At 30.9% G+C, this 17612-nt stretch overlaps 1 protein-coding gene across 2 annotated transcripts in view; it reads left to right on the top strand.

Annotated features, from left to right (window-relative positions):
• The window catches only part of LOC139517927 (A disintegrin and metalloproteinase with thrombospondin motifs 16-like), an 81087-nt gene that overhangs the window by 13701 nt on the left and 49774 nt on the right, over positions 1-17612 (top strand). The gene's annotated exons all lie outside the window — the stretch shown is intronic.

Below are 17612 nucleotides of genomic sequence, written 5' to 3'. Positions count from 1 at the left end.
CGTCATTGACTATGTGTTCATGACTATTTTCCTCTCAAAATTAAAAAAAGATATTACGAAGAGATCACATTATTGTAGGAGGCAGAAACACATATAGGAAACTTAGAAATGTTATGCGATAAAACCAGGAAAAAGAAGATAAAGCATTGTTATAAAATATTGTATAACAATAGTGCTCGAATATATACTGAAAACGAGTCAATGTACTTTATTTGTTTATTGTTGCTACTAAAATCTTGTTTTTTTTTTCAACTCTATTAATGATCACCATCGATCTTTTTACATCTATATTGTCATTTATCTATGAAGAAAGAGATCGAAATTCTGATTAATGAAGTATATAGCTACTGTTACCGTTACTCTTCATTGCAGCGTAAAAAATTATAGAAGTAAACATGATTGCAAAATCAATTTAAAGGGATTTCTGAATCTTATGAAATTACAAATTATGAAACATTATGGATGATTGTACGAGTTTGTAATGAATGTCGTTTCAATATATTTGTCTTCGTCAGTGGCTATCGTGTTGGCAAATATTTTGTAAACGCCACGTATCCTGTTTTCATAAAAATAGTGGCATAATAAGATAATGATAGATAAACAATGAAAAAAAGGAGGAACATTAAACTGAAGATAGTTTAAAAAAAAAACTAAAACAAAATACAAACTAATTACTGATCGATAACATCACTTGATAATGAAAGTTTAGGATGTTTTGGTATACAACTTTAATTTTTTTAAAACACAGAATAGTCGTGTTGATGTTATATCATTCTCATAATTAATTTTTCCCATTCTATGGATATACGGAAAATTGATTATCTAGAATCCAAAAAAGCACTCTCAAGCAAGCGTTAAACATATTTGCATTGGTAATGAAAATGATATTAAATCGATGGTTTATTGTTATTTTCATCTTAAAGTCGCGAAAAACACAAATTGTTAGAAGGTAAATATTTACACCCATGTTTGCAGTTTGAACTCAAAACAATGCAATTGTTTTGTTTCGTCGGAGGTATACTATTGTAAGACAAAGTCAGTACAATATTTATGAATGAGAGCACACCACCTATGAATGGGTTTTATTACTTTAACAGTCACTTTCACACTTAATAGCTGCATTTACAAATACTTTTAACGATTTTCACGAGAGAAATTTATGTATTACTGAAAAATTATTACACCAGGGTTTTCGATATCACAAACTAGTCAAAACATTTACTAAATTTTATCATCGGTATAAGGACATCATTCGTAAATATAGCTCAATATGCAGACTTCGTGTCGTTCAGGTATTTTACTTTCAATTTTTTACTGAATATTCTTTATAAAGCATAAAAATGTCAGCATTCACCTCAGAAGCTAACAAAACCTTTAAATAGACTTATTAAGAAGGGATATATTTACGATACTGTTGTCAGGTCATTAAAGATTGCATATTTTGGCGTTAGTATTGATTCACGTATAGGGTCTTTGCATAGACACTAAACACATTTATTTAAAAACAGTTGTTGGCATGACACGGGTTGTGTCCTTCTCATATATGTTATGTTGGCATGATACTAAACCCCTAACGGGAAGGATTGTGCCTGATATTCATATGATGAATAAATAATCTTTCAATCAGTTTAATTGAAGTCTGGAGCTGGCATGTTAGTTAAATGCTAGTTGTCTGTTGTTATTTATGTATTATTGTCATTTTGTATATTTTCTTTGGTTACATCTTCTGACATCAGACTCCAACTTCTATTGAACTGGATTTTAATGTGCGTATTGTTATGCGTTACTTTTCTACATTGGTTAGAGGTATGGGGGTTGAGATCTCATAAAACATGTTTAACCCCGCCGCATTTTTGCGCCTGTCCCAAGTCAGGATCCTCTGGCCTTTGTTAGTCTTGTATCATTTTTAATTTTATTTTCTTGTGTACAATTTGGAGTTTAGTATTGCGTTCTTATCAATGAACTAGTATATATATTTGTTTAGGGGCAAGCTGAAGGACGCCTCCGGGTGCGGGAATTTCTCGCTGCATTTAAGAGCTGTTGGTGACCTTCTGTTGTTGTCTGTTCTATGGTCGGGTTGTTGTCTCTTTGACACATTCCCAATTTCCATTCTCAATTTTATTTGAATCGAACTTCTTGTGGTGTTATATTTTTTTAAGAATTCATTGGATAAAATAGGTACTTTGACCTATAAATGTTTACTTTTACAAATTGTGACTTGGATGGAGAAGTGTCGCATTGGCATTCATACCACATCTTCTTATATTTATGAATCAAAACTCCACCGTCGATAGATTTATTAATTATGACCCCTCTCAACAAGTGTCCCACAGTCAAAATAAAAATACACAAAGAAAAAAAATAATCTTAAAATCGTATGATGTTTTACCTTTTTGTTGAAAGTAAAGCATAGCATATGTATATAACCTCTACCTGAATTAAACCATGTCTCTTTCATTAGTGACCGATATCACAGATTGAGTTTAAATACTTAAGTTATCAAATTGTCTGACTTGTTAGAGTTTTGACAGTTTGACACGGTTCACTTTTTGACATTTGAAAATGTCAAGTTTTGCCAATTTTTTTAGGTAAAAGTATTTTTTATTGATTAATCATTGTCGCATTAATAAGATACGTCAAATCTATGATAATAAGCTACGTCATAAACTTATGTTAACTTTTCCTTCAAGTATTATTTAGTTTACTTATACATGTAGGAAGATCAATACAAAACTGTTTTAGTTTATGTTGAAATAATGAAGTTCGTGTGATTCGTTTTGATTGGAAATCTTTACTTTAAGGATTTTTTTTAACATATGAACTCGCGTTTTTTGGGATGTCAAAACATAGAAAATGAAGATGACCTTGTGAAACGGTAAAACAAAGTATGTTTGCGCCCTTTAAAAACCCTTCGAAGGGATGAGTGTATGCTTATGTTAGCTTGTAGGTAGCAACTTTTAATTATATGAAGGAATTCGGAATTTGCGTATGCCCTCTTGAAACGAGACCTTCAAGATACAAATCGGTAAAACTCGACGTATGAACTCCCGCGGTATTCTCAACTTTCCAAGTTGATACGGCTTTCAAAGGCTTGCAATGCCTGTTAAAGAAGAACTATTCGACAAAAGGTCGCCTCATTTGTGCCCGTCTGCTGCAAAACAACTCCATCGAATGGAAAAATTTGATTAATTAGTGTTTGGACTAGTATTGTGGAAATAATTGTATATAGTTTAAGATGAAAGATTCGTTACATACGTTCGTCACTGTCTGCCTGTGCTGTATGTCATTGATGACACATATGCATTGTTGTTCTTTGGTTTACATGTTATGCCAACTATAACATTATTTGTTTGTGCATTTCTCTGTAATGAGTATTCTTGCGTGTGTTTGTGTTGTATTTCTGTCACGTAGTATAGTTATTTTAGCGAATTTTGTAACATGTAATATAACCGGTCGATTTGACTGGCAATACAACCATGTTCAACCCACCATTTGTTCTTAAATTGTCTTGTTCCAAGTCAGGAATATGACCGTTGTTATCAAATAGTTCGTTTCTATGTATGTTGGCTTTTCCTTTTGTTGCAATTCAGTGTTCCTGTTGTTCCTTCGATTTCCTCTTAAAATTGATGTGTTTTTCTCGCTTTTAGTGAATAACCCAGATTTTTTCCCTCTCAATCGATTTATTACTTTTCAACAGCTGTACAGTACTGTTGCCTTAAGTAAACCCATAGCAATAATGGTTACCTCTTGGCGGCGTTTATTGGTGGTGGAAGATGGAAATCCATGAGAAAAACACCGACGTTCGGCATTCTGTAGGGTAGATTAGAAATAAGATATGTAAAGATAAACTTGATTTCCGTACGAATAAAGGAGGGTATCAAATCAAACTTTTTTCACCAGTTTGCTCAACTTGTATTGGAAGTGATGATGCATACATTCACAATACGTGGAGAATAAAGTCACATGACAGATTCAACTAAAAAATGTATTCCGGAAATAACGTATTGCATGTATATGTTACTTAAGTAGTTTTAAACTTAATTAGCAGTGAACACTTATTATTAAACCAATAGTTGGAAGAGGTGAAGGTGACATCTTCCGTCGTAAATTTTACGGACGCCATCGGTCTTACTATTAAGCGATCAGAAGAAAACATTAGCGACAAGAAGAAAAAATCAGCGACAAGAAAGCTAAATTAATATCTATATACTATGCTGTTAACTGAATTTATATACATATCCTTTGCTTACTATTTACACTTCTTGTTGCTGAACTATTCTTCTTTTCGCTAATTTGTTTATTCGGTAATAAGTGAGACCTCGTGCCTTCACGATTTGTTTAATTGTTGTAGAATATCCTTTTTACAGATGATAGCGAAATGTTCCAATTATCGTTCCTACAATCCCGTCCAATCTTCCCCGAATATGACTTATCAAATTAGACTTATTGCCTGGTTTGTCTAGAATCTGTCTTCCAATCCAGAGACCTACTATTACCCCAAGATTTTGAAGGGGTTCGTGTTGCTCAGTCTTTAGATTTATATGTTGTGTTTTGTGAACTATTGTTCGCCTGTTTGATTTTGTTTATTTTAGCCATGGCGTTGTCTGTATTGTTTTCGACTTATGAGTTTGAAATTTCATTATGTATCTTTCGCCTCTCTCTTAATTCAAAAGACATATATCGACGTCATGTTTAACTTTCCATCTTCATAAATTATCAGTTGACCCCTTTAGGAGTTATTGACCTTTATAGTCAATTTTTAACCCTTTCCTAAATCTTAGTAATCTTTTACAAAAATCTTCTCCTCTGAAACTACTGGGCCAAATTAATCCAAACTTGGCCACAATCATCTTTGAGATATCTAGTTTAAAAAATGTGTGGCGTAACCCGGTCAACCAACCAAAATGGCCGACATGGCTAAAAATAGAACATAGGGGTAAAATGCAGTTTTTGGCTTATAACTCAAAAACCAAAGCATTTAGAGCAAATCTGACAGGGTTTAAGTGTTTATCAGGTCAAGATCTATCTGTCCTGAAATTTTCAGATAAATCGGACAACCTGTTGTTGGGTTGCTGCCCCTGAATTGGTAATTTTAAGGAAATTTTGCTGTTTTTGGTTATTATCTTGAATATTATTATAGATAGAGATAAACTGTAAACAGCAATAATGTTCAGCAAAGTAAGATTTACAAATAAGTCAGCATTACCAAAATGGTCAGTTGACCCCTGAAGGAGTTATTGCCCTTTATAGTCAATTTTTAACCATTTTTTCGTAAATCTTAGTAATCTTTTACAAAAATCTTCTTCTCTGAAACTACTTGGCCAAATTAAACTAAACTTGGCCACAGTCATCATTGGGGTAACTTGTTTAAAAAATGTGTGGCGTGACCTGGCCAATCAACCAAAATGGCTGCCACGGCTAATAATATAACATAGGGGTAAAATGCAGTTTTTGGCTTATAACTCAAAAACCGAAGCATTAAGAGAAAATCTGACAGGGTTTAATTGTTTATCAGGTCAAGATCTATTTGCCCTGATGTTTTCACATGGATCGGATAACCCGTTGTTAGGTTAATGTCCTGAATTGATAATTTTAAGGAAATTTTGCCGTTTTTTGTTATTATCTTGAATATTATTATAGATAGAGATAAACTGTATACAGCAATAACGTTCAGCAAAATAAGATCTACAAATAAGTTTTACATGACCAAAATAGTCAATTGACCCCTTAAGGAGTTATTAATCCTTTTATAGTTAATTTTTAACATTTTTCATAAATTTTTGTTAATTTTTATACGACCGCAAAAATTTTAATTTTTTGGTCGTATATTGCTATCACGTTGGCGTCGTCGTCGTCGTCTGCGTCGTCGTCGTCGTCGTCCGAATACTTTTAGTTTTCGCACTCTAACTTTAGTAAAAGTGAATAGAAATCAATGAAATTTTAACACAAGGTTTATGACCACAAAAGAAAGGTTGGAATTGATTTTGGGAGTTTTGGTCCCAACATTTTAGGAATTAGGGGCCACAAAGGGCCCAAATAAGCATTTTCTTGGTTTTCGCACAATAACTTTAGTTTAAGTGAATAGAAAACTATGAAATTTTGACAAAAGGTTTATGACCACAAAAGGAAGGTTGGGATTGATTTTGGGAGTTTTGGTTTTAACAGTTTAGGAATTAAGGGCCAAAAAAGGGCCCAAATAAGCATTATTCTTGGTTTTCGCACAATAACTTTAGTATAAGTAAATAGAAATCTATGAAATTTAAACACAAGGTTTATGACCATAAAAGGAAGGTTGGGTTTGATTTTGGGAGTTTTTGTCCCAACAGTTTAGGAATATGGGGTCCAAAGGGTCCAAAATTGAACTTTGTGTGATTTTATCAAAAATTGAATAATTGGCTTCTTTGATATGCCGAATCTAACTATGTATGTAGATTCTTAGTTTTTGGTCCCGTTTTCAAATTGGTCTACATTAAGGTCCAAAGGGTCCAAAATTAAACTTAGTTTGATTTTAACAAAAATTGAATCCTTGGGGTTCTTTGATATGCTGAATTTAAAAATGTACTTACATTTTTAATTATTGGCCTAGTTTTCAAGTTGGTCCAAATGGGGGTCCAAAATTAAACTTTGTTTGATTTCATCAAAAATTGAATAAATGGGTTCTTTGATATGCCAAATCTAACTGTGTATGTAGATTCTTAATTTTTGGTCCAGTTTTCAAATTGGTCTACATAAAGGTCCAAAGGGTCGAAAATTAAACTAAGTTTGATTTTAACAAAAATTGAATTCTTGGGCTTATTTGATATGCTTTATCTAAATATGTACTTTGATTTTTGATTATGGGCCCAGTTTTCAAGTTGGTCCAAATCAGGATTCCATATCAAGTATTGTGCAATAGCAAGAAATTTTCAATTGCACAGTATTGCACAATAGCAAGAAATATCTAATTGCACAATATTGTGCCATACCAATTAATTTTCAATTGGAGTTATCTTTCTTTGTATAGAATAGTAGTTGATAATATAAGTTGGAAATTTGCCAGACATGACTATGATGTCATTTTCTATTTTTATTTGCCAATAACTTTATGTAAGTAACTTCATTGGAAATTTGCCAATATAAAATGTTGCTGATGAAGCTTTTTTTCCTTATCTTATCTAAAATGTTTTTAGATAATGTATGTTGGACATTTGCCAGACATGACTATGATGTCATTTTCTATTTTTATTTGCCAATAACTTTATGTAAATAACTTCATTGGAAATTTGCCAATATAAAATGTTGCTGATGAAGTTTTTTTTATTGTTTTATACAATAAACAATGTATATTCACTTTTACTACCAACCAATCTTTACCATTCAGTGATAACAAGCACTTTATTTTACATTTTAATATTTTATGATGTATTTAAAAGAGTAGTTATTGTTGCAAACTCCATTAGAAATTTAAATTGATATCAGTTTTGGAAAAAGGGAAACGGGGATGTGAAAATAAAGGGGGGGGGTTAAATTTTTCTCATTTCAGATTTCATAAATAAAAAGAAAATTTCTTCAAACATTTTTTTGAGAGGATTAATATTCAACAGCATAGTGAATTGCTCAAAGGCAAAAAAAACCATTTTAAGTTCATTGAACCACATTCATTCTGTGTCAGAAACCTATGCTGTGTCGACTATTTAATTTTAGATTTAAAAAGTTTGAAGAAGAAATCTTTAATTGATTTGTAAAATCTTGTCATTTGTTTTGTGTAAAAAAAAACCATGTAATGTCAAAAATTTGATCACAATCCAAATTCAGAGCTGTATCACACTTGAATGTTTTGTCCATACTTGCCCCAACTGTTCAGGGTTCGACCTCTGCGGTCGTATAAAGCTGCGCCCTTGCGGAGCACCTGGTTAGAAAATATTTTCCACTGTAATTACTGGGCCAAGTTCATTATAGATAGAGATAATTGTAGCAACAAGAATGTTCAGTAAAGTAAGATCTACATACACATCACTATCACCAAAACACAATTATGTCATGAATTTATCCGTGTCCATTGTTTAATATGCACAAGACCAAGGTGAGCGACACAGGCTCTTTAGAGCCTCTAGTTTATTTCACTGCTGATAATTTTATAATTTAGCTGTTAAAACTAATGTTGATATATAATGATGCTTACCAGATAACAACCCTGGATTTCTGGTATTATCAAACAGGGACACTTCACTGGAATGCTAGACTAGTGATGTATATTGTTAACAGCAGAAAGTGCAATTTGTTGTTGAATAAAAATAAATAAAAAAAGTGAAATAATCAATTTTATCTTTATTTAATAATTTTCTTTTGCGTAATTTATCAATGACATGGCATTTATTTTTTTAAACGAAAGGGCCTTGTAACATATTTTATATTATGTCCATACTTAACAGAATATAGACCAAAAGATAAGCATTTCGATTACTCAATTGATAAGAATTATTAATTTTGATGGTTTAATATATGTAACTTAAACGTATATTGTGAGTGTATTGTCCTATTTTATTGTATGGATATATTGTCAAACATAAATATGTCAGTGGTAATGATATTGTGCTTATGTTTTAAAAGTATTTAGATAGAACTATTCGCAAGAGACGTATAATTTTACATTTAAGAATACAATATCATGAAATTCGTTTTGAAGGTCTTCAGAGTTGGTTACATTTCACACTTCATTTGTTCTACACAGAACAGACCTCAGTTTTAGACATGGTATATATTCCTATTTGCATTTGTCTTTGAACCTATTGATTTTTCAATTATTTCATATAATTTTCTATGTTAAACAATATATGTGTGTCGGTCATTTTAATAACGTCAATAATGAATAGAATATTATGATCAAAGCAATTTCCGTGAAAGTAAATACAACTTACTATTTATTGTACATTAAAACGAACATCGAGCAGCAATTATAAGTTTTATATAAAAACAACTCGTTAAGTAAAAAAAATACTAGTATTATAGATAATGCTTATCTAAGGATTTTCTGGTCGTGTAACACGCTATAAGAGGTGTAAAATTGTTCAAATAAAAGAGAAGCCTGATAATACGTTTATCGTACTATTCCCCTTTCTTGATACAATCTACCTACGACGAAAGTTTGTTGCAAATGTCTCCCCACATAATGTGAAATCGCCGATTACTTCTCCTCATAACAAGTGTGTGTTGTCACTGATAATGCCTGGTCACGTCTATATGAAATTACGGCAGAACTGAGCATGGTGATATATGCTAAGAAAAAGTCAATAATCTTTGACATTAGCAAATACTGTAGCAATCATGAATAAGTGATTTCATAGTGGGCCTCGTGATTGTACTTGGTATGTAATAATGGCTACAGAACGTATAAAACAAAAGTCCGACGATAAGACAATTCTTCATTAAAACCTGTCTTGTGCAATCATTTATATGAGACGAACAGTGCGCCTCTCCTTGCCAACCTCTTCTTATTTCCATTACAGTGCGAAATTCCTTCAGACACTTGTCTAAAAACAAGAAGATCAAAGAAGACTGATAATCTAATTTCAAGAAATATTGAAGATGTTCTTTCCAATAACATATCAACAATCCAAACATTTCTGATTCGGTTCCATAATTATATTTTCCAGAACTAGCAAGTTAAACAAACAAAAGACACGGTTTTCTTCTGCATCATTTTAGACTTTTGACATTTGACATAAGCTGTCATCTCAGTACCAGAGTTTATGACAAACAAGACGACTTTAAGTTTGAATCATCAATTTTCCAAACATTAGTAGCAATATACAAGACTTAACCGATTGCAGATTATACATTTACAATCTCATTCAGTATTCAAGAGCATGTAGCTGCTCCTCAGAGTTGTGAACCATAACTTTTGTGATGGATCAGGGTTATGAAAAAGAACATCTTGTACTTTTTCTAAATAAAATTATCGGAAGAGACCAAGACCAAGACGTTGATTATTACCTTAAGTACGTGTTATAGTGTTCTTATTTTTTGTCCTTACATGTACTACAATTTTTCTGTTTAGTCTACTTTTGCGAATATCCATCTGACTTGGCTCAGTACCGAGACATTCCGTCATTGTGTTATTGTGCAATGGTTAATTTCTATATTCTTGTCTTCTTTTTTTGTTGTTGTTAATTCGGTGTGTACCCATTAAAATTGCTATTTTTCTATAAAGAACGCTGCGCCACCATATGTGTTTTGTAGTTTTATTCACACTTTAAGGTGTCGAAAATTGAGAATTCTATTTTTATAGTAAAACGCAAAAACTATGAAGACTACCGTTGTCGCCGTTGTAAATAATTGCCTCATTTTATCCTGATGTGATAAGGATTTTATAACGACTAAATACTTGACTAATGGGGGCACGGTAGTATTTCCTGGCCCAAAAGGGATTATGGTAGCCTTTTTAAAATTTTTACTACTTTTTAACAAAAAATTCCACATAAACAGTTAACAGAAGTACTTTCATAATAATATTCAGAAATAAATTTGAATATTTTATCATGAACGTTTACTTTTTTTAATATCTTTAAAAACCTAAGGTCACTAGTGCTTTTAGGTATTTGCTCACACAGTAAATACAAAATAAAAAAAATTCTCAAAAAGTAATTTTCACCTGTATGTAAAATTATTTCATATTTTTCCAGACCTGATTCATCCCTCTGTTTGGGAAAGTATGTTTAGTTGATACTGTATTTTTTGTCCATTTACACTGTTCAGATACATTGACTTAAGTAGGGTACACAAAATAGCAACCTAAATTCAGGAAAGCAAATACTACCAAGCTACCTGAAAAGTAAACCATGATGACTCTACAACGACCATGTAATTGTTGTAATTTATACAAAAAAACATGACATATCCTTCAATAGATTTTGCATTGTAACTTTCAAGGACATGACCACAAAGAAAATAGAATAAGAAGAACAAAAGTAGCATTTAAAATAATCAATTGTGATATTATGAGAAATATATGAACAAGTGTCTGAAGGTCAACACTTCATGTAGTGTCATTGAATCAAGAGTTGTTATAATTATTTCCTTTGATGACTACTTCTCTTTCAAACACATGTTAACTTCGTCATATGTTAAAGGAGACAAATAGCTCAATCTCTTTGATAAAATCGTATTCAACACTTGTTACGTAATGGTTTAATTTTGCTTCTTTTGATTGATAATCTGCGGTTACAAGTATTGTTGTTAGCTGTTTTGTAATTGTATAATTTTATAAGAAAATATGTCATGAGCCTATTATACAGTGTGTTTTGTTTGTTATTGTCTGTTTGATTTGTTTTTAGTTTGTTGTTTTTGACATTTATCAAGCTATTAGTTTTGGTATTTGTAAGTGTTTCACATTTTGTTAAATCTGGGCTTTTAATTAATGACTAAATGGAATAGTATTTGCTTATTGTTGACGGCCATTCAGTGCCTTTCAGTTGTTTTCATCCCTATCCGTTGCTCTTTGATGATGAAAAAATGTCTCATTTGCTCCATCTTCTTATTTTCATAAACAATATTACAATTTTCAATTTTTATCATACATTGATCATTAACGAATTGGTCGATCAGCTCTTTTATACCTTAATCATTTTTTATGATATATACAACAAAACGGGATAAACCTTCTCATTGTCAATGCTTCAGATGCGCATTTTTACAAAAAATAATAATTGTACCAATAATAAAATAATAATAATAATATCTTTATTTAGAGAACTCATGCAATATTTATAGGTTAGACAATACTTGGTCATGTTTTATGAAGATTTAGGCCCAAGGCGAAGCCGAGGGCTTAAATCTTCATAAAACATGACCAAGTATTGTCTGACCAATTTAGAACATATTCACACTTTCGAGTGACCTTACAAAATTAGCCTTTCCCATTGTAATATTCAAACCTTAAAAAGAGCTCACATTTTATAATGAACCAAATGTAAAACATAGGTACTCATTTCAATGGATGGAATGAAATAGCACTGACATCGTTTGTGAGGACCGAATGGATAAATTGTTTTTCTTCTGCTTCAGGTAAAATTTAATACTAATATATCTTGAGATTTTTTTTATTTTAAAAAAGCAACACAATGTTATATAAATCCCCTTTTTGAAATTTGATTTTTTTTTATAAATATAAAACTCTGTATAAGCATTTAAATTCAGACCATTCAACGTGAAATGCTTACTTTTTTATTGATAACTTAACATTTATTGTGTTTCTCCATAAAAAAATCCTTTGTTTTATATATCAGCAGTCTGAAATTGTTTTCTTGAAAGAAAAAAAAATCCCTCAAATGCCCGGTTTATAACAAATAAATAGTATTTTTCCTCCATGCTTACTCCCATTGTTTTTGTTTATTTTATATTATGTTTACCATTAGAAATTTTATGAAAATTTGCAAAATTCAAAATAATTTGTTATAATGTTTGCTCTTTCATCTTTAATCAGTAGGCTGTTTTCCAAGGGAAAATGCCTCAGGTGGTTGTACACTTCATTAGTGCAGTTATTAAGAGTTCACTTTCATAATTAACTGACAATGAAAAGTCATTCATGTATAGCATTTCATAGTGCATGGAAAACCATGTACTATGAAAATTAGAGGGCAAAAAAAATGACTTTTCATTGGACGAGAAGGGGTGAGTATGTTCTAACAACAACATAAAGATGATACAATCAACATTTAAATTTATATTTCGTAAAAAATGCTGGAGGGCAATATATTTAAAAATCTAAACACTAATATAAATATTATACATAATATAAGTTGTTATACTAAAAAACAAAATGATCAATTACTGTTTCAATTCACATTCTTAAATAATCCATCCTATGTAATAGGAAGTCGGTTGAACATTCTACATTTTGACAGCAGTTAAACATTCTTGGTCGAGTGCAAAACTTACTAGTACTCATTTCAGCAATGGCAATTCCGATAAAACAAGAATGAAAGAATTTGTAAAAGTAATGAATTTTTGTTGCAATTTGGACAACAAAAGTGTGAGTATCAAACTAGGTATGACAGTCGTAATCAAGTATTCCGTTTGTATGTATGTGTGCGTTCGATTTTGTGTCATTTTAGTGTTTCTGCAGTTCCGTTATTTTATTCTTACAGTGGTGTGATGCCCTAAATTTTGTATGTGACCCGGAAAGGATCCAGTTAAATCGATTTTTGAACAGCGTTATACTTCTATTGCATTTATTGCTAACCTATTCTTTGAAACATTTATTTTCAATGCTCGTTAACCTCGAATAATTTTTACCTTCAAACTGTTTGAGTTCTCGTGAGTGCCGCAGACGAGTCCTATGTTGACGAAACTCGCATATGACATACTGACTTATGTGTCAAACATTGATGAGTTTAGCTACTAGTAAACCCACTTTCAAAAGTCCACATCAAAAAGTCTATGACAAGGACATAATTGACTTCAGGTAATTGATATATTAGTATGCGTTTATATTTGTTTTAGAACAAATGTACATTGTTCGTCAATTTCTGTCAATAAGTTGACGTTGCTTCTTATTTCATACTCAGAAGTTTTATGATCAAAGAGTTATAAGAATGATATCAACAAGGTGATGATAAAAAAAAATATATCCTACTAGTAAGTCGTATCAAAAGACGTGATTTGAATGTCATTAAAAGTCCAGTTTGTAGTATTATAAAATTCTACAAAAGGAGCAATAACTGGGTGGTAAATGTTTGATATCATCCTTTCACCCCTGCTCTAACGATTTGAAAGATATGGCACTCGCGTAAAATTAGTAACCAGATTTATGTACTTGATTAAGCAAAACATTAAAATGAACATTGGTAAGTCATATCCTTTAACGATATAGTATTAAATGCGTTTTAATCAATGTTGTTGTATTGCCAAAAAAAATAGATTCTTTTCTGATTAACTGTTTTTACTTAAATAATCTTATACAGAAATCCCTGATAGACTATTTGTAAGTTTTTCGGTGTCTATTGTTTGTTGTTCATAATTATAATATTTACATACAAGCTTATGCAGATAAAAACCATAGACAACATAGACTCACGCAACACATATTAATTAAAGCAATAGTAGAGTACCGATGTTTAATTCCATGAACTCCATTATAAGTATGCAAACCAATACAACAACTTTTTTATTTATCAACCTTTCGGGCAAATGTATTTATTTTAGAATTGTTCACTAAGTATTAATACTGGTTACTATTACTTTTTTGACATCTTATAGTATTAACATTACGGCTTTCTTATGCAAGTAGGGTATACATTGTGGAGCATGATGTGCTCCACACATTGGGGTGAATTGGTTTAAATATCCATTTAGAATCTTTGTCTTTCTTTTTTGTCTACTTCTTGTGTAAGAGATCTTTTTGATTACCTTGTCTGTTTTGGTCCCTTGTAAGACATTAGGGTTCAACAATGCAATTATGAAAAGTAATAAGACATCAAAAGCATGTTAAACCATTAAACTTTGAACCCTGACAGACACAACCATGGAAAACAGACTATACAGAAACTAGTCCAGAAAACAAATTAACAAACTAAACTGTGTATTGAGCAAACGAAATCAAATTTATATAACTTTTAATAACAATTCGTTATTGCGGAATATAAAGAAATCTAATTTTCAACAAAAATAATTGTTTAAAAAAAAGTCGGCCAGTATATACAACTACAATGCATAATAATGATATTATTATTTTTATAGAATACATTGGATCTAATTCAACGTTTGATAAATGAATTGTAATACGTTTATTCCGATTGAATCATCTAATGAATACGATATCATATACTAGTACATGTATAAAAAGATCTAATCTTTATGCACGATTTTATTTCACACAAAAAGGAGTATTACAAATAAACAGATTGAGATATAATATATTTGTTAAGCTGTCAAATTATGAAACTATATATCTCTGCACTGTCATCAGTGTTTCTGTCTCTATATACTTGCCAAACCCTGTAATGACACCTTGCTGATCTTGAAATTTGATGTCTGGTGTTTCTTTGTACGGACTAAGTTTGTATAATTTACCATTTGAACATATAATACAGTGATGTAGCAAATTAGATATAAATTTTGTCACCTTAGATAATGTAGTTTGTGTACGTTGACTGATTATGATGGTTTTCATTAATTGTTATGTGAAGATGGGTGTCACTTCATAAACCACCTGCTAGGGCACCTGTTAAAAGCAATTTAAAGTTAGATTTAGATTGACGAACTTTTTACAAATTTATTATATTCTATCCTATTAATGTCTTATTTTCTTGATATGACATTTCTACTCAAGACACGACAAAAAAAGACTTTATTATAACGCGAAATATTTTGTAAAGGCGATTCAATATGATATGTAATTAATACCGAAACAGCTAAGCTGTCGTAGATTCACTTGATAGTTGATATCAGACAACCGTTGTTTTACAGTCAGCGATTGTGTTATTTTACAACCGGCACGCGTTGTATGAACTGGCCTTTAAGGGTACATGTTTCAACGTTTACAGTTGAGTATTCATAAATTTGGTATAGTAAAGTTTATTTGCATTTTTAATAAATCCAATAAGATTGTGTTTTATTTGAACAGCTTCAAATAAACATGTAAAGATACAAACAAATTTGTTTGTAGTAATACACCTTTTATTGTGTTTGTTTTCTATTTTCCCCTTTTCCGTATATAAAATATAGTTTTAGCGTTACTTTTAATCCACCATTTTATATATATGGAAATGCCTGTACCAAAAAAAGAACTAGATAGCTGTTTTCCATTCGTTTGATGTGTTTGTGCATTTGATTTGGCCATTTGATGAGAGACTTTCTGTTTTGAATTTTTCTTCGAGTAATGTATTTTTGTAATGTTGATTTTTAGAAAAGTTTTCCGAAATGAGATAAATGTGAAATGTATAAATTTAACTACAAATATTTAGGGGCATCAGCTATGAATTATAAAAAAAAATTATAAAAAAAGAGTATGATTTATCTTGTTCAATCATGAAAAAAAGTGAAATCATGAAATACAAATTCGCTTTTCAGAAGCCACTGCGATTTAATGTTGTCAAAATAAATTAACTTAATCACCAACATGGAGGCGTATCAAAAGAGGGGCGAAAGATATCAGCAATTCAAAAAAAAATCAAACTCATATATCTAAAAATCGTAAAAAGTGACTTCAATCAACCCTTTAAGGTGGTATGGAAGTCTAAAATAAAAATGATAGAATTTGCTCATACTTTGCCAAAACGTAGTATCTATTGATATATGTTGAAAAATATAATAAAAATGATAGGTCACCGCGCATTTTCTCAAGCTACAGGACGTGAAAAATTGACATATTTTGTATGGATAATACAGGAAAAAACACCATTTTGTGATTAGAAACTAAACAAAATGATAGAATCAATAAATATTTAAGGAAAAAATAGCTTTCAGACCATGCTTTGAGAATATCAAAAGAAAAGATAGGGTCACAGTACATTTTTTTCCGGCTAAAATACAAAATAGGAAAATTCCATGTAGAATCCTTCAAAAAATGCACTGTTTTAGGGTGACCTCCCCTTAAACTGCCAATTTAAAAAAAAAAAAATTAACAACCAAAAATAATCAACATTTGCAAAAATATTAATATTTATAAGTTATATTCTTATAAATTGTTTGTTTTAAATGAAAATTTACATTAAATATCTGCATTCCTGCATCAAAGTTTGCTAACTTGATAGAAAATCTGGACCTTTGGTTCTCTGTTTTTTACAATCCAAGATGGAGGAAGACACCCATACCACCTTAACTGGAGATTCAGCTTTTAAAAGGAAAAGAATGTCCACATCAAGAGTGAAACAATGATGATTCATTTGGTTGACTGATTAAAAAAACAAAATATCATGCTTATTCATGTAAACACGACAATATATATATATTTTCTAACCTACAACATGAAATATAACAGACCTCGAAAAATCTAGTTGTTCGTGGCCGTTATCTATTTGTCAGGTAGTCTTTGGCGGTGATATTGAGATTGGTTGAAATTTTTTTGAGAAAAAAATATAAAATTTTGACCTGGGGTTTTGACTTGATTGAAACTGGTAATTTCTGTTTCACGTAAATAATCAAATATCATTTGATATTTAACACTCCAAATGAAGAAACCATGGTTTGAACTGTATTTATAAAATGACAATCAGCATTTACCATAACTGAAAGCAAACAAAGAAATCATGCATATGCCGTCATATGATGTTAAATCGTTCCATTAACACTTATAATTACATAGTGCAACGTCTTCTCGTTTTTGTCAATCAAACTTTGTTTTGAACTTTTACGTTTTTAGTAATTTTAGACGCCATCCTGTTTGAATTAAGAATTTAGTTAGAGTATCTAATTTATTGTTGATCTGATTTTATACTGTGTTGTAGAGTATAACATGTATAAAGGACTCAAGGTTATTTGTCCCACAGTTTAAATGTATGTTTCAATTAAATATGATTATGCTCAGTTATTAAAACTGTCACTTTAAAAAATTGATTAATTTGTCTTTAATTCTGTCAATCTCTTACATGAGGTTTAATCAACAGTAATAAAATCATTTAACTTTTTTTATTGCG

The sequence above is a fragment of the Mytilus edulis genome, chromosome 3 (genome assembly GCF_963676685.1).
Source record: "Mytilus edulis chromosome 3, xbMytEdul2.2, whole genome shotgun sequence".
NCBI lineage: Eukaryota > Metazoa > Mollusca > Bivalvia > Mytilida > Mytilidae > Mytilus > Mytilus edulis.
This window is presented reverse-complemented; position numbering and strand designations above follow the sequence as displayed.